Genomic DNA, 21,904 nt, shown 5'->3' on the forward strand with positions numbered 1-21,904 from the left:
AGTTCATCAAGTTACTAATGATGGTTAAACAAAAGAATAAAATAGGTTTTCTCTTTAAAAACTCAGCTTGAACATGTATATTTCTATAAAACATTTGACAGGAATTCAGAACAGGGACCTGATGCTGGCCTTGCTCTAAACATGCTATGTGAACTTGGATAAGGCACCACTTTCTCTGGGCCTCAGTGTCCCCCCATGGAGTAAGAGGGTCAGACAGGTGATTTCTGAAGACCTCTCCAGCACTGAAAGTATCATGGTAAAGTACCAGGAGGTTACGAAATATCCCACAGTGTGGGAGGGAACAAATATGTCATGATTTTGTTCCAATTTAATCTGTTTCACATTTAGTATAGTCCAAACTGTGATAGGTCCTCTGTGGAACATAGATGACTCATTTCCTGTCCTAAGTGGGTCTTCTCTGAGGTGTGGAACAGATTCTTCCTTCAGATATCAAGCCAGCTACAGGGGTCGAATCTGCGGGCCTCTGGGCAAATTCTTCATGCTCTTATCTGTGTCAAATTAAGCCCAATAGTCAGTGCGGGCATGTGCGCGTGCGCGCGCGCGCGCGCACACACACACACACACACACACACACACACACACTCTTAAGGACACGACCTTTTAGAAGCGAGATGTTCCTGAAAAGTGTGCCCATCAAGTTTTTATAAACACAGTCACATTTGAGATGAAGTAGAGTTGTTGGCAATTGAGATAAAGACGAGGGTGAAACTTTTTGTAAGGTGACAGATGTCTTTTGTGTAAGTAATTAAGAAGGCTGGAGAAGCCCAGTGTATTTACCACTTCCTCTGGGGAGTCACCTCTGACTATTGTTGATTGCTGGTGGCTTCATTTATCTGCTTTCCCACTAACTCCTGCTCTGGTTTAAGAGCTGGACCCACATTAGAAGGTATATAAAATTACACTCTTAAATCCGCTGACACCTAAAATGTTGGAGCCAAAAGGAAACGTTGGAATGTCACATCTTCTCACCTCTCCTTTATCATTCATTCATTTGCTTCTTCACTCATTCATTTAAATATCTATTTAATGCCTACTATGTGTCAAGCACTGTGCTAAGCAGAAGACCAAAGTAAGAACGAGGCATAAAAGGCTCCTATCCTCAGAGAATAGGAGTGTGTGGGGAGAAGGGGGAGGCCATAAACAAGTAAACAAAGTTTGTGCTAGTCTATAGGTTAATGGATTGGGGAATTAGCGGTCAGGTGGGGAGAGCTACTTTAGATAGGATGGGACAGGCAGAGAAGATTTCTGTAAGGTGATGACATATAAACAGCCCTCTGAAGAATGAGAAGGAGCTAACCAGGGGGAATGCTGAGGCATGGAGGGAAGACATAGCCGGCCCAGGTGGATGGTGGGGAGGGTGAAGAACTTCAAAGCCCTAGAGGTGGGAAAGGTGTAAACATGGGGCTGGACAAGGGTTATTGCTGTAGGATGCAGGGAAGTGGATGGCTTAAGATTAATGTTGGAAGTGGGTATACAAGACTTGTGTCTGGATTGGACAAGGGGATTGAGAAGTAGGAAGGAAATCAAGGGTGACTTCTTATCTTTTAGCCTGAGAAGTGGGTGGAAGGTTATTTCTTGAAATGAGGAGAAGGCGAAACGCAACACAGCTTTGGGAGGAAATCCAAGAAACCTATTTTGGATGTAATGGCTTTGATACTCTTATTGGACACTGAAGCAGAGATGTTGGAGAAGGCACTGATTCTTCCTGAGAAACTCTCTAATTGTTTCAAAGGTGTTAGCTTTATCTCCTGACCTAGACCAAAATTCCCCTGAGGGCAGGCATGGCTTATATTTTGTATTTCTTCAGACTCCTCCAGAGAGTTCAGAGTGAAAGGAAAGTAAGAACATTTTCATATTCCCATGTTCCAGAATTAGATAGTGCTGGTGTGCTAAGTGTGCTTATACTGGCTCACAAGAGCCAATTGCTAAAATTTCGGAAATGTTGCGAGCCAGTTGTGAGATCGTCCTTGCATTTGGCCATGGTGGGAGTACTCACACATGGAAGTTGGCAAGCTCTGCAAATCGGAACTTTTTTCTTCAGAGAGCCAGGTTATCAGTAAATCACAGTAAGACCCAGAATCACCAACTCAAGTGCCCCTAGAGGAAAGGAAGTTAACATCTCTAAGTACATATTGAATATATATATTCAGGTTATTATAAAACATTCAGTTCTCCTCTCAGCCTCCCCCATAAACATTTTAAGATTCACACAGGAGGAAAGCCCTGATGGACATTTTCCTTGAATTCATACAGCCTGGCTAAAGTTAAAGCCAAACATTCACCTCTAATTAGAGAGAGATGTATCCCCTCTGAAAGAGTAAAGCTCTAAGATGTCAGTTGCTGTTGTAAAGATTCCAGTTCAGTGTTGCTAGATCTTATGCTTTTTCAAGAGAAGCCTACATTTTAATGACAAACTTCCCAGCTGTTAAAAGTTGACTTAATAAAACACACACACACACACACACACACACACACACACACACAAAACAAATCGACTGTGGGCCAAACAAAACACTTGCAAAGTCTTCACTGGGCCCAAGGGCCACCAGTGTGCAATGCTGTTTGAAGTTCTTATAAATGGTCACCTGTCTATGGGAGGGGAGAGGGCTTCCCAGAATATGTCAGAAATCAACTTTCCTGTCAACCCTGGCATGTGGGAACCACTTCAGATTTATTTAAGAAATATTTTTTGGGTGTGTCTTGGTGGCTCAGTTGTTTTAAGTGTCCTGCTCTCGATTTCAGCTCAAGTCACGATCTCACGGTTCGTGGGATCGAGCCCCACATCAGGCTCCATGCTGACAGCATGGAGCCTGCTCGGGATTCTCTCTCTCCCTCTTTCTCTGCCCCTCTCCTGCTTGCTCTCACTCTCTTCCTCTCTCAAAAATAAATAAACTTTTAAAAAAAAGGAAAAAAAGAAATATTGTTTAAGGTACATGTGTTGTACTCCAGCATTGGTAGAGAAAGTGTACATAGTTTGTGTCTTTCCCACCTGGCCATGGGCCCCTCTAGGCAAGCACCATGATCATCACATCTTTGGATCGTCTAAGCAGGTAGTACTCAGGACTGCAAATAGGAGCCTGCTATGGAGGGGGCTTGAGAAATATCTTGGCCAGTCTCTTGAGGAAATTGGTGCCCAAAGACCAAAAGTCCCTTGCCCTTGACTTCAGTAGTAAATTAGTGGACTGGGACCGGAATCCAGATCTCTAAATGACAGACGCTAGGACTGGAAAGAAACTCTGGTTCTCGGGAAATATTTACTGAATTCATGGGTATGTGAAATAACGATAGAAGAATCTATGGATGTATGAACAAGTGAGTATAGTCTGAACTGACCAACTGGTTTGTAGAATACAGTTCAAAGTAAGAATCGTATGGGTTGGGACTTGGTTTCAGTTCTTCCAGTAACTACTGTGTTGCCCTTAGGCATGTCCTTTATATTCTCTGGTCATTGACTTTCTTATACATAAGCTCTCTGGTCTCTTAGTGTTGTTGCAAAAATCATAAGCTAATAGTAATAGTCATAATTATTGAGTGCTGTGTGCCAGCCATCGGGATAAAGGATTTACTTGAATTTTGCCAATGCTTACACTAGATCTATGAAGTGAGCACTATTTTGTATTACTACTTTGTATTACCTCCATTTCAGAGATGGAGAAACAGATGCACAGCACTATAAGTAACCTGTCCATGTTCATACAATTTGTAAGTGACCAGTGGATGCACTTTTAAGAGAGGCATTTCAATCTAGAACTGTAATAGCAATAAAAGCACTATGAAAAATAGAAGGATGACACAAATGTAGGATCAGAACATTTTGGGGAGACTCAGCACTATTTCCTCCCTAAAGCTCTTGGAAAGGATGATGCTTGAGGTTAACATTCTTTTCTGCGTTTCACACTGTAGAATTGAATCAATGTGTAGTTTGGGTTCAGTGACCTCTGAGGGACATTTTAGACTAGTTCAGAGATCTGGTGTCTAACCCTGTTACTTTTTGGGGAGCCTTGAGCCAATTCTTTCAGTCTGTGTATAAGACCGACTTGAACACGTTGGAAGTTCTTCCATCTCTGAGAGTAAAAGGTTCTATGCAGAATTTAATACAAACCTGACATGAGTCAGGATTCTTTTGGGTTGAAAATTATAGAAACCTACCTCAAACCAGCCTAAAGCAAAGAGGGAGATTATTATTTTAGTAATTGAAAAGCTTATGAGTATTCTTTCTTTAGGCTTGCTTTTATCTAGGGGCTCAGAAAATATCATCAGGTTTCCATCTCTCCAGCTCCCTCCATATATGGGCAGAATAGTCATCTGTAAGACTTACATTCTGTCAGCTAAGTAAACCCAACTGCGGGAAAATAACCATCGGCCTTGGAAGCAGAAAAGTCATGGTGAGGCATTACATTGACTTGCTTTTGTGTCATATTTACCTTTATGGTGGTCTTCATCTTCCTGGGACATGGAGACAAGTCCTGGGACATATGTTTGCCTCTTTAGCTATGTGGGAAGAGTGTCTTGTGCAGAATACACGGGATGGGTTTCCCACCGAATGAGAACTTTCTGTAAGAGAAGAAAGAGAGCAGGTGCCAGGCAAGTAGAAACACAGAAGTTGACTCCAACCAGCTTCACCTCCCACTTAAAAGGAAGACTGACAGCATGGGCATCCTGGCTCTGAACCTTCAGCTCAGAATCACAAGCTGTGTTGTCGTTGCTTCTCAGTATTAGAAACACGCCTTGTCTCTTGGAAAATTTCCTCCATCTTCAGGGACATTTGGACTCAAACAGGGACATCAGTGAATGTCATGGAGTCATTATTTTGCCTTGTGGTTACAGCTCCTCAGAGAAATATATGCAGCGATGATCTCAACACAGGTAATAAATTAGGAAATAAATGATCAGGCTGGAGCAAAGTTTGCCAGAGCTGTATTAATTTATGAGGACTCCACCAATTAGGCAACTTGGCTAATGCCTCTGATTTAAACTGAATACCCCTGGTTTGTACTGGAGAGGGTTATCTGCCCCTTTGCCTCTTTTAGCTGGCACAAGTAGTTACTTGTGCTAATCAGCACTGAGGGAAAGGGGCAGAGGGCAAAGGGACAGGAAATACCCACCAGCAAGTGATGACAAGACCTCTCCTGTGCAGTGACTCCTACGAGGCTAATGGACAGAAAAGAATTTGATCAGCCCTCCACTCAAAAGCATCTACATTTACGGTTTGGGGACTCATAGCTTGCTAGAGCTGGAAGAATGTTTAGACATTACCTAAAACTCTTTTATTTCACAGCTGAAGAACTGAGGCCCGGGGAGGGGAAATAACTTGGTCAAGGTAGTGCTGCAAAGTAGGAGCTAAACTGGAATTCAAACCCAACGGTGCTTATTCATTTTCCAGGCACTAGTTCCTGCATGGCAAGTTCCCTTTGGTTTTGCCCTCAGGACTCTGGTAAACAATTTGAATTATGGAAACTTTGCCCATGAGGAAGCTTCATTTCATTTGCTCTTACCTGCAAAGAAGAGAAATAAGACGTAGCTAGTGCAATGCCCGAGACTTAAATATTCTTAACTCTCACTTCTTCAAGTTGGAGGGGCGAAGGGATAGCTAGGGACTAGGGACTCCTCAACATTAGAAAATCCAAAGGGGATTCATGAGTTTCTGAAAGGCAGTGAAGGGAGGTAAGTTATGTTTACTTCCCTAAGTATATTTGTGTTTAGTTAGTGTTTAAAGAATGCTAAAGGAGGGGTTTAGGGATCTAAATTCCACTCGGATGTGGGTCTCGATGGGTAATCTCAGCAACCTATTCTCTCTGGGTTTTGGAATTCTCATTTGTAGATGTAGCTGATTCTTTAAGACCCTGGTCAACCTCAGGCTTTAGGGTATTGGGGGAGGGGTGTTCTAAAATTTTTGCTGCGCTTCGAGCATCATTGTTATAGATAGAGAAGGAACTTTTTGGATGGAAGGTGGCCAACCTGAAGCCAGTCTGTGTTTGCAAATTAACCATCCTCTTTGTTAACCTGGCCCAGTGGGACAAGTACAGGGCTCAGAGTCCAGGACTCAGCTGTGCCTCCCTTTGCCCCATAACCTTGAGCAAATCCTTGACTTTCTCTAGGGCTCTTTTTAAAAGTGGGATTGACGTCTTTGCATGCTTGTCTCATAAGGCTGGTGCATGGAGATAAAGGATATAGTAATACTGAGTTTGCCCTTGGTGACTGAGAACAATGTAAAAACAAGCTGTAGAACTAGTCGGAAGTTCAATGTAGCTGAGACAACACCAAGGGAACCGAAATTGCTTTTTCTCAAGGGCACGTGTTTTCCCAATAATACTGCAAGTTGAAACAAGGCTTAATAAAATAGCCCTATACCCAGTTTGCCTGGGGTAGTCCTATTTGCTGTGGTCATCCTGGTATAATTATTGATAATGCACTTTTTTCACTTTCAAAAGTGTCTCATTCTATCCAACCTCTTCATTTTACCTACTGGAGGTAGGCAAGACTCAGAGAGTGGAGGCTCAGAGAAGAGAAACGACTTCTTCAATTCAGCCAGGGTTTGCCCAGAGCCTAGACTCTGCAAACCCCTTCTCTTTGTACCGGGAACGAAAGGGGAGGGGAATACAGGGTGAGAGAATGGCTCCCTTTGTGTGCTTTCCAGATTCTTGAAGCAACTTCTTAGCAGGAACAGCCCCACCTCTCTCTTGATTTCCTGGAAAGTGATCTGCAATACTGTACCTGCCATGCCTCTGAGGGAGCTGGGGGGTGGGAGGCAGGGGGGGAGATGGAGCAAACATAACAGGATCCTGGAAAAGGAAGTTTTTATTCTCTTCTCTACACATAAGAACCACCCCAAGGGGAGAACCGCTGCTTATTAACAACTGGCCCTTATTTAGGCACGTAGGTTTTTTTCTGTTGCTATCATTCATAAAGCACTTTCTGGGTTTTTTTTTTTTTTTGATGTTTATTTATTTTTGAGAGAGAGACAGACAGACAGAGCACAAGCAGAGGAGGGGCAGAGAGACAGAGCGAGACACAGAATCTGAAGCAGGCTCCGGGCTCTGAGCTGTCAGCACAGCCTGACGTGGGGCTCGAACTCACGAACTGCAAGATCATAACCTGAGCCGAAGTCAGATGCTTAGCCGACTGAGCTACCCAGGCGCCCCTCATAAAGCACTTTCATATTCAAAATCTTAATTGATCTAATCCTCACTGCCTTTGGAAATGATCTTGGAGGCATCATGAGTCTCATTTTGTAGTGAGAAAACTAAGACCTATGGAGACAGCTGGCTTGCTCTAGGTTTTGTACTAAGTACAGTTGGGAACAGAGCTTGGTTTCCTGTCTCCTGGCCCAGTATTCCTTCTACCCCTTGCTCCTGGCAGCGTCTGCCCTTAGGCATCTTCTAGGAGGAACCTCATTATAGCGAGGCTCATATATAGAGGCTCATCCTCTTGGATGAGCCCAGGGCAGATCCACCTTAAATCCTGAATTTGGCTCTGTGTCAAACGGTGTTAGAACATAATTTGTGATCAACTGTGGGCTTCGTTCTACAAACATCATTTCTGAGAAATTGAGTGTGTGGATGGAGAACAGGGTATTTCATCCTGGGATAAGATTTTTCTCTTTAAAATTGTTGCTAAGATCATGGGGGAATAGAGTCTCACTACAGTACTTAACTCTGCTGTGCTTGCAAATCACTGACCCGACAATTTGCAGAATCCCCATTTCAGAAAGATTTGTTCTGGTTCAGACTGAAGTTCTTTATTTGGAACTCGACACGTCCCAGACTTATAAGAACTCTGCTTAACAAGATTTGCAGCTTCCTCCATCATCTGTCTGCCCTAAGTAGGCAGTGATGCAGGGGCAAGGGCTTTGGTGGACAAGAGGGACCCCAGGTGTGGTCTTGATCATGCATGTGGCTCAGTTGAGGGTCAGGAAAGCGACTTTCCTTTTAAGGAGCCCAGTTTCCTCAGCTGTCAAGTGTTGAGACTGGATTAATCAGTGCACAAAAGCCCCTGGATACTTTTTTTCTGAGAAAGCTACGGGGACCTCACCTGTATAAATGGTGGAAGAGGTGGGGCTGAGGGCTCGGAGCCCCTTCATTCAATCCATTCGTGTGGCCTGGTGACTTCGGCACGGATGTCAGTGTAGAAACCATTGGATAATTTCCGAAGGCCCTTTTAGCCCTGACACTGGCACCGAAAGAGCAGTACCGTCGTAGTGACAGATGTCAAGCCCCTGAGGAGTTGCAGTGAGCACGGAATTCATGATGCGGAATGAGGTAGACAGGGAAAGGGGTTGTGATGGCATAATAAAGAGGAGAGTTTGGGGTGGACGTACATGATACAGGTGCACTGTCCTTTCTAGTTTACAAAGTACTTGCGCATCCGTTGTCTCTTTCGAGCTTGCCCAACACCGGGCATTCAGGTGTTTACCCAACGATCTGGCCTGCAGCACCGATCAGGTGCCTGGTTCGAGGCAGAGCTCAGGAATACAAAGACGAAGAGGAGACCTTTTCAGCCTCGAGGTGCTCATCATCCATAAAGGAAAAGGCAGGTACACGAGTACGGTAATTGCCAAACAGAAAGGCTCTGAGAGAGGTGCACGCGAACGCTGAGAGAGGAGAGAAAGACACGACTCGCTTTTCCTGGGGAAGGAGGACTGGGGTCATTCCCTGTGCACCAAGCTCTGACCTCCTGAGAAAACATGGCGCGCAGCAGGGGTAGGGGAGGAGTCTGGAGGGCCTGGCCCTGGGGTAGCAGAGGTGAAGCTGGAAGGCAGTCTGGCTGGGCAGGGCTTTGAATGCAATGCAAAGAATTTAGACCCTGTGGCAGTTAGCATCTCTGTTTTCCAGATGAGGAAACAGGCTCACCGAAGTCAGGACCTTGGCTTTAGCCACACGCCGGGGTGAGGGAACTGCGGGGCCGACCAAGGCTTGCGTCCGTCCGGTTGCTCCGTCTGCTACCCTGTGCTGCCTCCAGCAGGCCTGAGCTGAGGCAGGCCCTGCGTGGGAGAGGCCTTGGGGCTGTTTATCCCGTTTGGTGGGACTGGCTCTGGCAGGCCACGGAGGTGGGTGGGGTGGGGGCCTCGGAGGGGAGGAGGGGCCTGACAACAAGGGCTACATTCAAGGCCTGCACTGGAGCCGGCCGAGGAGAATGGAAAGCTACAGTCTGTCGGAGCGTCCAGCCTTGGCAAGGCGGTCGGGGCCTTATAAGGAAATGTTGTTCTCTGTGAGCCAGTGGGGCTGGGACGGAGCCCTGTGCCCACAGGACAGAGCTGCCCTTGTGGCGGTAGGGGTTGGGGGTGCCACCCGCCCCTGCGCTGGGAGCCGGGGCTCTCAATGGGCCACTTCTGCGGGCTCAGCATTCCCTCGCAGCCCCCGGTGCGTGCGGCCCCCACCCCCTCCATGCCCTCCCACTCCCCCCTGCCCTGGGCTGATTGGAGGAAAGGAAAAAAACAAAACAAAACAAAGACTTGGCCAGATCCCAGGCCTCGTTGCTGTTTGATGCCGAATTACCCAGAAAGCAGGCTCAAGGCGAAATCTGTCTCTTTTCCCTGAAGGATGCTTGAGTAAAGGGATCCCTCTTTGCCCTCTTTCCCTACTGCTGCACCCTCGTCTGTCTCCTCCTCCTTGTGACCGCAGAACGCCCAGGCCGGGCCCTGTCCTGTGCAGAAAGGCAGGATCCGAGACAGTGGGGAGGAGGAAGCCTTGTGTGGGGCCTTTTTCACGTCCCCACCGGAGGGCACGAGACTCTGGGACACTCCTAGGAGAAGGGCGACTCCCTTCAGAACACCTTACCTCTGCCCAGCAGGCCAGAGGCCTCAGAGATACAGGAGGGCCAGAGGAAAAACACAGCCCGCCCAGAAAGCAACAACAGAACAGACTGTCAGCATTAGTCAGCTCCTGGAAGGAGTGCCTTGCCACAGTGTGCCGTGAGGGCTGATTTAAAGCATTGATCGCTACGGGATCTCCCTGAACCTGAGATTATGATAGGAGCAGAAAAAGATGCTTAGGGTGGCCTTTAGCTATGCCTATTTGGAGACTCGTAGACACATGAAACCCTGGAGTCGCAAGGAAACAGGTCAGCCAGCCCAGCTCTCCACCTCGAACAAACGTGGCAGAACTGGAGCCAGTCTGTGCTCTCCTAGTGACCGCGAACTTGGTCCCTCGAGTCGGTCGCCAGTATTGACAGGTGACGCCCTGTGTGTCAGCCATGAGGCGCCACCCCGAAGGCAGGCTCTGAGAAGCACACAAGGAACAAAATGCAAAGGAGGAAACGGCAGAAACACAGAGAAGAGGCTCTTCCGGTGGGGAAGAGAGGGAGCTTGCTCTTGACCAGATGCACAGAGCAGTGGACAAGAAAGGGTCTTGTCAAAGAGATGGAGAGATGGCATGTGGGGTGAAGAAAGGCTGAGCTCACAGAGCAACCTCTGAGAGCTGGGAAGGTGGGGAAGTGGCTCCCGGGGGACAGGTGACACCAGCCAGCCCAGGATGGTGGGAAAGCTAGGGGCTTCCTGGATGGTGGAGAGGCGGGCGGGCATGGGAGGTGTGTAAGGCTGGCGAAGGAGGGAGCTATGGTCAGAAGATGGGTGAGCAGCAGAGTTTGAAGGCCCTGGATGCCAGAGGGAAGAGGAGATTCTAGTAAAAGACGGCCAGGAGCCACTGGAGTTCTGAGCCTCGGGGAGCTGTGGCCAGCGCAGTGATTCAGGCAACACGACGTGACAGCACCTGCAGGAATAATGGAGGGAGAGGCGTCCTTTTCCGGCTTCACTGCCTGGAAAGTGCTCCTTCCCCAAACAGAGCTCTGGGGGTCATATTCCCCACCCGGGGTCTCTGGAGGCCCAGCTAGACCCCAGGATTTCAGGTGCTGTGGGAACAGCCAGTGACCGTTTCCCCCCGGGGACGATTAGGCCTGGCCGCTTTGGTTCATTTCTCCTTTTGAGTTGGCGCGTTTTGTACACAAAGTCATTCTGTTCAGATGCAGTTAAGAAACCCAGTCTTCAGTCCTTTTTGGCAGAAGGTTATGAAAAAGGACCCTGGGTCAAAGGGCAAAGACACAGGGATGCCATCTCCTCTCCGAGAGCCTGCTCCTCTTTGGGCATCCGCTGGTCTCACACCTGTGCTTGTCACAACCCTGAGAACAGACAGGGTGGTCTCCTCTCTGTTCTCCAAGGAGCTCCTTGGGGCTCTGGCCCTGGGGTCCCGTCACTCAGGCCACACAGGCTCTGAAGCAGGACTATGAAGGGGCCTGAGCTTGCTCCTCGAGCCTGGTTCCTGCCTCGTGGTGGTCATGAGTCTGAACTAGAGCAGCTGATGCTCTGAATCTCAGTAGCTTCCCACCAAGTTTTCCTTTACTCTGCAAGGTGGATGCAGACCCCTGAGGCCACAGAGATACAGTGCCAGTCATGGAACTGGCCGCTGTCTTGACCCTCCAGTAGGTAGGGTTCATTTTGAATTTGTGAGCGGTGAGCATGAATTGATTGTTTCCTTTTAAGGGCACATGTGAGCATTTGATGGTGAGATACTTTCTTGACTCTAAAAAGTGAATTTCAAACAACAAACCTGGATGACGGGGACGGTCTTATGACACAAGGCAGGACTCTTCCTCTACCTTTTAATTTTTACCACCAGCACTTAAATCATCTGCTAGGCTCAGTTGTCGATTCAGAGAAATGCTGTGAGCAAATTTCCTTGGTAGAGTTTCTTTTTATTTAATTGTAACTAACCATTCATCATTCACCCATTATTTGGTTTGGTAATGAGTAGTTCAAAAAAAAAAATAGGTAAGTGTAAAGGGAATGCAGTACAAGTCTTCCTCTGACCCTTTCCCCAGCCATCCTGTTGTCCTCCCCCAAAGCAGCCTATGTTACTATTTTCCTGTGTTTCCTTCTCCTCCGTGATGCTTTTATGGAAATAATTATCAAGGACTTTCCTCCCCCAGTACCCATAGCTCGTTCAGAAAGATGCAAGCTTGTCCAAACAAAATTCTCTAGGAGTATTTCCTCTCCCAGGCTTGCCTGCTTGGGATGGGGAACCTGATTCTAGATGTCAGATGGACCTCACCTGATCCAGCTGTCTATAGAGCGATCCTTGATGGATGTCCTTGAGCCCAGCACTTTATGATAATGTGCTAAGGATGCCTGAGCACACTCTCTGGAATTAGATTTAAGTACCATCCCCAGAATGACCTTATAGGAAATGAATCATCCAGACACTGTATTCTGAGTTCAGGTGCCAGATTAAGAAGGCTCTGAGGGGGATCTGCCACATAGATTGCTAGGGCTAAAGAAAGAGTCTCCATGGGCCATATTTTTCTGGTTCCTTGTGGTCTGATCTGAACTGAAATGCCTGTCACTGATCTAGATCTTTACTGACTGATCACAGAGAAATCTTAGTCTGTGCTTGCTTAACCTGGGACTGGAGCTCCACTAATGCTGCAGCTGCTCACTGATCACACTGGAGCACTGCCTGGCTCACTGATCACTTAGGAGCACTGCCTGGCTCACTGATCACACTGGAGCACTGCCTGGCTCACTGATCACTTAGGAGCACTTCCTGGCTCACTGATCACGCAGGAGCACTGCCTGGCTCACTGATCACGCAGGAGCATTGCCTGGCTCACTGATCACACAGGAGCACTCCCTGGCTCACTGATCACATAGGAGCACTGCCTGGCTCACTGATCACGCTGGAGCACTGCCTGGCTCACTGATCACATAGGAGCACTGCCTGGCTCACTGATCACGCAGGAGCATTGCCTGGCTCACTGATCACACTGGAGCACTGCCTGGCTCACTGATCACATAGGAGCACTGCCTGGCTCACTGATCACGCAGGAGCACTGCCTGGCTCACTAATCACGCAGGAGCACTGCCTGGCTCACTGATCACACAAGAGCACGACCTGGCTCACTGATCACATAGGGACTCTGTCTTGTTCACGTACCATGCAGGGGCCCTATTGTTCACCGATGGTGCTGGAGCCGCATTTCTCTGCTGAAGATCAGGATTCAGCAGCTGTGGCAGCTCTGGTCTGTGCATGTTGGTTGCTAGGAAGGGTTTTAAAGCCTTTTTGGTGGCAAGAGTCTCTTCCTGATCAGAGTCCAACCTGAAAATGGATCCTGCTTTTGCAAGCACGGTGACAGTATCATTAAACATCATCCAAGCAACAGCAGTCTGGAACATCATCATTTAGTCACTTCTTGCCCAATATCATGTGGGATTCACTTACAGAAGGATCTGCATGCTAAGTGAGGTAGGAACAAGTCAGCACAACAGAACCATAAATATCTTGATAGAGACAGATGTATGAAATCTAACTGGGTCGGGAAAGCAGATGTAGATAAGCAGCTGGCTAAGAATACAGGTGTGAACCTACCGAAATATTAAGAAGATAGTATAAAAGATAATATTAAAGAAAAAGTTACCTATGGTCCTTTTGTCGTATGCAACACTTTTTATTTTCCATAGTCCCTTCAATCTTCTTGTTCATATTCAGTGCACATTTTTATACAGCTGCAATCGTATCGCAAAGACTTTTCACAGTCTGTGTTTTGTTTAATATTATAAGCACTCGCCATATTGCTCCAATCTTTATTTTATGGCCATAGAAATACCTTTGTGGCGATTCACCATACATTTCTTGCTTTTACCTGTTGTTGCAATTTTATGTCTCCCGCTGCTTAGTGTGGTGGGTAATTTTGTAAAGAACACCTTAGTATATTTAGCTTTGTGCTTTTGTTGATTTCGTTAGGATCAAATTCAAGAAGGGAGATGGCTTGGCCAAAGGGTACGGACCCCCTTATGAGGAGCAGCTTTCCCAGGTACAAAGCCAACCGAGACAGTCAGGACTCTCGCCTCATACTGATCTTACTGGCTTGGGGCTCCAAGCCAGCAACTAGCATGTCGCCTGGCAGTGAGCAGGAGAGCAGAGGTTGACAAAGCCCTGGGAGAGACCTGTGACCGCAGAAGCTCTCTACTTTTGAGGGCACACTCTACCCGGGTACCATTCCACGGGTCTGCCTTATTTGCAAAAGTTGTTCATTTGTGGCTGCCACGCAAGGGCCCCTGAACCACCGATTGTTTGGGAACAAAAGCAAACCAGTGCTGAGCTCCCAGTTCTTAGACTGTGGTTGCAGTGGGAGGGCTGCGGGAGCTAGGAGGGTGAAAGTCACTGTATTCTTGGAGCAAGGACACTGTGGCCCTGGTCAGTGGCACTGCCCATGGGCACAGCCCTCACAGCAGGGTCCTGTTGTGTGCAACGCAGATGGCAGCCGAGGCCCTTGGAGATCCGATTTAACTTGACCCAAACTCTGGCGCTGAGCCTTGCGAGAGCCTTGAATTCAGAGCCCGGTTTCCATGAGTGCCCACAGGTGTATCACCCAGCTCTACCCCGTGCCCTCTCATCTGAGCATGCCGACCAGCTCTGCCTGAAGCATTCAAGGAGCAGAGCCCCGTTCCTTCCCTGGTCTTCACCAAAAGCCCCTCGCACCCGGGACTTTGTGAGTTTGGTAACATTACCGAAGATGGAAGGTCTCACAGAGGAGTCTCGTCAGAGACTAGGCAAGCTTTTGCCCTCTTCACACCCTTTCCTGTCTATCTTTCTCAGCCTCATTCCTCTCAGCAATAAGCATTCCCTCAGTTCTCCTCAAGAGAGTTCGCCCCCCGCCCCCATATTCAGGCCCTTTCTGTGCCCATGCAGGTGTTTTCTCCAAGTGAATATGTATCACTCCCTAAAAGAATTTGGGTGGGTATATCTCCCTTTGCTATCAATAACCATATCCTTACAGGAAGGTGAAGGTGGCTGGGGGGTGGGGGTTGTTTTTTCTGTTTTTTTTTTTTTTTGTTTTGTTTTTTTTTTTAGTGAGATAATTCACACAATGAGCAGTTGTTTACTGAGTTCTTGCACAGATCCCATTTAGGCTTCCCTGCCAAATGGTCAGCTGGACAGGCATCATTACCTTGCCTTATGGGTAAGGAAACCATGGCCCGGAGCAGGGGAGGACCTGTCTGAAGCCATTCGGTTGGTTGCTTGGTGAGCTAGGACCACAGCCTAGATTTCTCCTGCGTTGTGTGTATGGTCCTTTCCACATCGCACTGTCAGACCATCTGTGTGGGTGCCCGCACATGGCTTTAACCACAGCAGGCACGCGGAAACGCCCGTTCAGTAGACATTACCGAGCCCTGGCTCTGTGCCTGCCTTCAAAGAGTGTGGTGTGAAGGATGCATGACTAAATTGAAGGACTTGTTATTACCCTGTACCCGGCTCTTAGTTAAAACCAGGGGCGATCGAACAAATGTGGTATGCAGACACAAATGGAATATGACCCGGCCATAAAAAGGATGGGGTGCCTGGGTGGCTCAGTCGGTTAAGCGGCCGACTTCGGCTCAGGTCACGATCTCGCGGTCCGTGAGTTCGAGCCCCGCGTCGGGCTCTGTGCTGACAGCTCAGAGCCTGGAGCCCGTTTCAGATTCTGTGTCTCCCTCTCTCTGACCCTCCCCCGTTCATGCTCTGTCTCTCTCTGTCTCAAAAATAAATAAACGTTAAAAAAAAATTAAAAAAAAAAAAAGGAATAAAGTGCTGACTCGTGGTACAACGTGGCTGGATCGCAAGCACATTAAACTGGGTGAGAGAAGCTAGACACAACGGGGCACATACTCTATGATTCCACTTGTATGAAATGTCCAGAAAAGGCAAATCCATAGAGATAGAAAAGAGACTGGTGGTTGCCAGTCTGGAGGAGACAGAAATGGAGAGTGACTGCTTAATAGGTATGGGGTTTTTTTTTGGGGGGGGGGGTGCTGAACATTTCTTGGAACTAGATAGAGGTGATGGTGGCACTATAATGTGAATCTACTAAATGCCCCTGAATTGTAGACCTTAAAATGGTTCATTTAATGTTATGTGACTTCCGTTTCAATTTCATTTTATTTTATTAAAAAAATTTTTTTTTAATGTTTATTTTCGAGAGAGAGAGAGAGAGAGCAATTGCAAGTGGGGGAAAGGCAGAGAGAGGGAGAGGGAGACATAGAATCCGAAGCAAACTCCAGGCAGGCTCTGGGTTGTCAGCATAGAGCTGGATGTGGGGCTTGAACCCAGGAACCATGAGATCGTGCCCTGAGCCGAAGCCGGACGCTTAACCGACTGAGCCACCCAGGCGCCCCCGATTTCAGTGTTTTAAAAAAGGAACACCAGATCAACAGACAAACCCAGGTGCGAACTTGCCCACCCTACACTATACCTCCTTGCTGGGTTCTAGGTCCTGATGGTCGCTCATTGGACAGGGAATGAAGATGTGCAGACTCAGTTGTCAATTCTGTGACTTATTAGCTGTGTGGCGTTTGGTAGTTTATGCTTCTCTCTGGATCTTAGCTTCCCAATCTGCACGATGGGGAGATTGACCCAGATTTTACCCAAAGTCCCTTCCAGGAAGGCCTTCTGGGATCTTGAGGACAGAAAGGGGGATGCAATCCAGTGAGGGAAGGGAGGCACTCTCTGAGCTTCTTTTGAACCTTTCTCTTCTCAGCTAGCGGGCTGCAGTGGCTTTTAATTTCCTCTGTCCCCAGGCACCAGAGAAGCAGTCACACAGATTACAGCTTCGGCTTCTGACCTGGCTGGCGCTGCTGGGGCTCCCACCATGCTTCATTGAGCAGTGTGAGCCCCTTGGTAATCCTGTTAAGCCACCGGGGCAGTGAGTCATTTCAATACCACCCAAACACCTTCCTGTCGTGTCCTGGCAAGGAGAGGAGCTCCAGCCAGAACGTTAAGACTTGACCCGCAGCAACATTCTAAACATAAATTGGAGCTTTTAATTGGGTTGTGACTTGGAAACCCATCATGCCTTAATCAGTGCTCGAAGAGTGCAAGCTGTACTCTTGCCTTCACTTATCACCCCTTTTCCGAGCCCCCGGGATATCCGAGGCATTGTGCTAAGCTTCAGGAATGCATAGATATATCATAGCCACTGTCTTCAAGGAATTCAGCGTCTCCTGGGAGAGACAGACTCATAAACAGAAGGGAAATGTAACATTACAAGAGCAGCAGAGTAAGAGTGTGAAACCGAACAATAGGTCCAAAGGAGAGAAGTGTTACCACTCGGGGTGCAGAGTGAAGGGCTGGGGTGGAAGGGTCAGGAAATCGACTGGTGCAGTGACACCTAGGCTGAGTTTGGAAGGATAATGGAGGCTTTCATGTTCCATGTGCTCTAAGGGAGTGTGATCTTTAAAGTGGTCTGCCAGAGTGAGGATAAGCATTTTATCCCTGTTGATGTTTGCTAGTGCAAGATGACAATAAAAAGAAGGCTAAATTTCAGTTAGTTTATTACTGACTTTAACTCCCTACCAATGTACCCCCTTATTGCCTACACTGGGTTAGACTGTCCCACCCCACTACTACCTGGCATACAAGACGGGGAAGGGCGTTTGAAGCAGCTGGAACAGCACATGCAAAAGCATGCAAGGGTGAAGCTTCAGAACGTGTTAATGGAACGGCGAGCGATCAGTCTGATGGGGCAGGGGATACTGGAGGAGGGCTGGAGAGGTGAAAAAAAAAATGAAGCCTCATTCCTTGAGGGCCCAAGGTACGGTGTTAAGTCTGGGTTTTCTTTCAGAATGTAATGGGGAGCCATAGAGGGTTGTAAGCATGTGTGCAGTGTAATTAACTCCGTTGTTGAGGCAGCATTTGACAGCTGAGGACAGATGAGATGGGAAAGAGCAAGGAGGAAGGAGACAGGTCAGGAATCCCTTGCTGTCACCTGGGGGAGAAAAGATGAGGTTTCTGCCAAAGCTGGGCCATGAGAGTGGGAAGCAGAGGAAGGGCTCAGGAGATACGTAGAAGTTAAACTCTGAATGCGTAGGGTCTGATCAAAGGTATAGGTGGGAGAAGGAGGGTCTAAATGGTGACTTGTGCTTTTCTCCCCAGGAATGATGTCAGAGTTGGAGGCATGTTTGGGACCACCCACTCAACTGTCTTTGTCACTCACTCGACTGTCCTTATAACCCAGAGAGGTGCCCGGTACTTACTACCCAAGCTGCTGAGTTGGGGGCAGAGTCGGTGCGAAGTCCCAGCTTCCTAAATCCTCAGCCCTCCAGGGCTCTCTCATTGACCGTGGCTGTCCTCCTCTTGCCTTCGCTCTGCCCTGCACCCCACCTCTGCTGACTGAGCCCCGCTCTGGACAGAGGAGGCCTGAGTTCCTGCCCTCACACCGTCCTCAACACAGAGTGACCACCAGGGACACCTGCCCTTCGCTGAGTCTTTGTCTTCTCATTGCCAAGTGGAAGGCCTGCAGGTGCGGGCTTCTCTATTTTCTTCTCTTCCTTTCCGGTTTTTGACTTTTGATTTTGCTTTGTCTCCTTGCTGGTTCCTCTTGCTTTACGTTAGGCCCGCTTCACTCCTTTGTGCATGCCTACCTGGATCTGAGGGCATTTGTGTCTGGGAGTCCCTGACTTAGAGCTCCTCTGAAGCCTCTCTGTCTTGTTTCTGACAGCCGGGCTCGTCCGGGTAGAGATCCGGTCTCTCGGAGCTGTACTCCCAGGGCTGGACCACCACCCTTCACTGGCTCACAAAGCCTGCCTCTTTCTCGTCCCTTGCTCTCCCTGGATTCTCTGCCCCTGGAGCCAAGTCACCAAATATGGATGTTGTGCATCATCACCGTGTCTCCTGGGCCCAGGCTTGGCTCGGGTCACATTTTTTTTCAGAAGAAAACAGCAGTGGGGCCTGTGATCTAGGGAGACAGGGTCCTCACCATGGGCAAGACCACCTTGCCTGTTCCTTTGGGCTCACAGTGTTGTGGGTCAGGCGCCTTAGGGACAGAGCTCCAGGAGAGAGGGCAGTTCAGGTGGGTTTCCCCATCAAACCCTCCCCCACCCCCTCTGCCTTCCTCCCTTCCCTGACCAAGGAGGGAGACTCAGAACTGCAGGGGAAGAGTTGGGGACCCACGGAGGCCCTCGGGCCACCCTTCCCGCCACTGCCAAATCCCCCATGTGGCTTTCCTGCCCTTTAGTCTCTTAGCCTTCCTTTGACTGCTTCATACCCTTCAAGTGTGACTGTGCAGGGCACTTGGTCCTGTCCTAGATCACATGCGTCTTCCAAATTACGATGAAAGCTGCCTTCTTGTAACTCCCAGTGAGTGGCCTGCTCAGAATGTTGTACCACTTCCCTCCCTTGCAAGACCGTCCTCTGTGTGTACAAAGAAGACATCATCTGTTCCACTCCCAACCCACTCCTTGCTTTCTTTCAGGTTATCGCATCTCCTGTGTCGTATGGTTGCTACGTCCTTAAGATGGGGGCCTCCAAAAGACAGAGATCCCGGATATGGGCGAACTAGCCTGTGTAACCAACCAACAAAGCAGGAACGCCAGTGGCCCAACACAAAGGAGGCTTCTTTCTCCCTTACGTAACCCTTCCTGGTCAGTGAGCGGTCTTCTTTCACACGGCGATTCCGGGTCCCGGGGCCCTTCTGGCTTGGATCGGCACCCTCCCGCAGGCAGCGAGTGGAGCCCGCTCCCTCCTGCCGGGCCACCCAGGCTGAGGGGCTGGGAAGGGCAGAGAGCCCTGCCCGGAAGGGACACGTGTGCCCACCCTCGCCCGGCGGCTGAGAGCCAGTCCTGCCACCTCATCTCACGCTGACATGAACTGGGCAATCCAGTCCCTGGCTGGTCCGCTGCCCAGTGGAGACCACTGTGTGCAGTGAGGGTGCATCGGCAGGGGGGAGGCGGGGCTTCCCTGCTAAGCACAATAGCTTCCCTGCCCCTTGACTTTGAGCCCCCAGCGCAGGCAGGTGTTAGAGGCGGAGAACGGGGCCCCCTCTTGTTTCCAACCAGCAAGCAGTGTTTTCTTAAACTTCGGTCGTGCGAGCACCACTTTGGAGGTTCGGGCTGTATCTGCATAACACCTGTATTGTAATTAATTTAATATTCTCTCTAAATCGAATCACTTTTCAATTTAGCTTCGCCTGACTAATAACGTCTAGGAAACCGTGAATTTGATGTGCTAATTATATTTTTCCAATACACTAATGTACTCCAAAATAAATTTATAGTTAGTCCCATAACAATATGTGCACGTGTACCACCCCAAATATTTGCACACGCTGATGGTACGCATTGTACTTGGTGGGGGAATACTCTGAGTCGGTCTGAAGCCCTCATGAGGTGGCCCCTGCCTCTCTCTCTGCCTCATGTTCGCCCCTTCCCTCTTGCTTACAACCCTGCAGGTTCATGGACCTTTTCGTTCCTCAAACGTGCCAAATGGTTTCCTACCCCAGGGCCTTTGTACTGGCTGCTATCTCGGCCAGGAACACGTCTGCCACATTTGGCTCTTTCTGGGCATTAAGGTCTAACCACTTGGTCTAGTGGTCTTATACCACACCCCACTCCACCCTGCCCAGCCACTCCTCTCTCCCTTGACAGCAATTTCCAAGATCTGACACGGTCTGTTTATTTGTTTGCTGATTTATTCGTTGTTTCTCTGTGCCCCAGAACATGCAAAGTCTGTAAAAGCAAGAGATTTTACCTATGCTGTTTACTCCACTCTCCCAGCACTTCACACAAGGCCTGGCCCATAGTACGTGCTCCATAAATATTCGTTAAATGAATAAAAACTATGGAAAATAGATACATAGGTCACTAGTCAAATGAGGATTAAAATACAGTTTGTCAGTTGCATGGCAATCTCTAACACACATCTGGTCAACTGCTGGAGAAGGCAGCTTGGAGGTGAGGCTGCCGTGGGGCCTCCGGCTCCACCCTGAAATTCATAGGTGCACAAGTCACCTGACTGGCCCACCCAGCCACAGAGAGGGAAGCTGGCCAGGCGGGAGTGGGAGGGCCAGACCCACTTCTAGAAGACACTTGCATCAGTGAGGCGAGAGGTGAGGAGAGAACAGGCTGAGGACCAGTCATCCCTGCTTTAGGGATGGCAGCCATGTTGGCCCAGAGAGTCCACCCGTAGGGAAAACTGGCCTCTACAAGATTGGCTTCTGCCCCTCTTCTGTGGGGGTGGTGGGAGCCGAAAGTAGGGATGGACTAAAAGTAAGGGATGCTGAAAGACCTGAAAGTGTCCAGTCTACACCTGGAAATGGGAACCAGGAAGGGGGTTGAAAGCCCCCTCACTCATGAAGAGGGTGGACATCGTTTTCCTTACGAAAGGAATCTGTCCGGAGCACCTGGGTGACTCAGTCGGTTAAGCGTCCAACTCTTGATTTCAGCTCAGGTCGTGATCTCGAGGTTCGTGAGATTGAGCCCTGTGTTGGGTTCTGCACTGACAGCATGGAGCCTGCTTGGGATTCTCTCTCTCTCTCTCTCTCTCTCTGCCCATCCCCTACTCGCATGCACTCTCGCTCTCTCTCTCTCTCTCTCAAAATAAATAAACATTAAAAAAAAAAAAAAGGAAATCAGTCCACCAAAGAAATCCAAGACAAGGTGAAAAAGTCAACGTTCCCCATCTCACCCTGTCTCCAGAAGTCTCCAGAAGTACATTGGCCATGGATGCTGTGATGGGTCTCCCTGACCCTTCAGGACCAAGCCACTCAGTACTGCTGGGTTCACAGCTGAGTCTTCCCAGGAATCGTCCTGCCTTACCCAAGGCAACACCTCCACCCTGGGGATAGTTCACATTCAATGTCTAGTTGATATGGGGCACAAAGGCCTGGCCGTTTGCCTCAATTGAGGGCAATTTTGAAGGGTCATGCCAGCTCCAGAGCAGCCTTGCCTGCTCTCCAATTTTTCCTCTGCTATCCAATCTGCTCCTTTCACATTCCCTGTAAACTCCTGCTCACAAAGTCCCCTCTCAGAGTCTGTTTCCCAGGGAAACCTAGGATGACATGTGTAAGGCCCCAACCAGCTCTGTCCTCCACAATCAGTCGCCATATTGCTTAGGTGAGAACTAATTTCCCACAAAAGATTATT

General features: G+C 48.7%; 2 long non-coding RNA genes across 3 annotated transcripts; one reads left to right on the forward strand and one right to left on the reverse strand.

Annotated features, from left to right (window-relative positions):
• Positions 1–299: 299 nt before the first annotated feature.
• On the reverse strand, positions 300–8,190 carry LOC122198772. 2 transcript variants are annotated; one of them, XR_006193160.1, is made up of 4 exons: positions 8,053–8,190; positions 4,446–4,575; positions 2,018–2,118; positions 300–509 (listed from the first exon to the last, which is right to left on the reverse strand). It is a non-coding gene; the product is annotated as an uncharacterized LOC122198772 (long non-coding RNA). The 2 variants fall into 2 exon arrangements; XR_006193158.1 differs by lacking the exon at positions 300–509 and adding an exon at positions 811–941.
• Positions 8,191–8,343: 153 nt separating this feature from the next.
• On the forward strand, positions 8,344–19,396 carry LOC122230243. The gene is made up of 3 exons (XR_006207352.1): positions 8,344–8,554; positions 17,919–18,285; positions 19,237–19,396. It is a non-coding gene; the product is annotated as an uncharacterized LOC122230243 (long non-coding RNA).
• Positions 19,397–21,904: the final 2,508 nt, after the last annotated feature.

The sequence above is a fragment of the Panthera leo genome, chromosome C2 (genome assembly GCF_018350215.1).
Source record: "Panthera leo isolate Ple1 chromosome C2, P.leo_Ple1_pat1.1, whole genome shotgun sequence".
Taxonomy (NCBI): Eukaryota; Metazoa; Chordata; class Mammalia; order Carnivora; family Felidae; genus Panthera; species Panthera leo.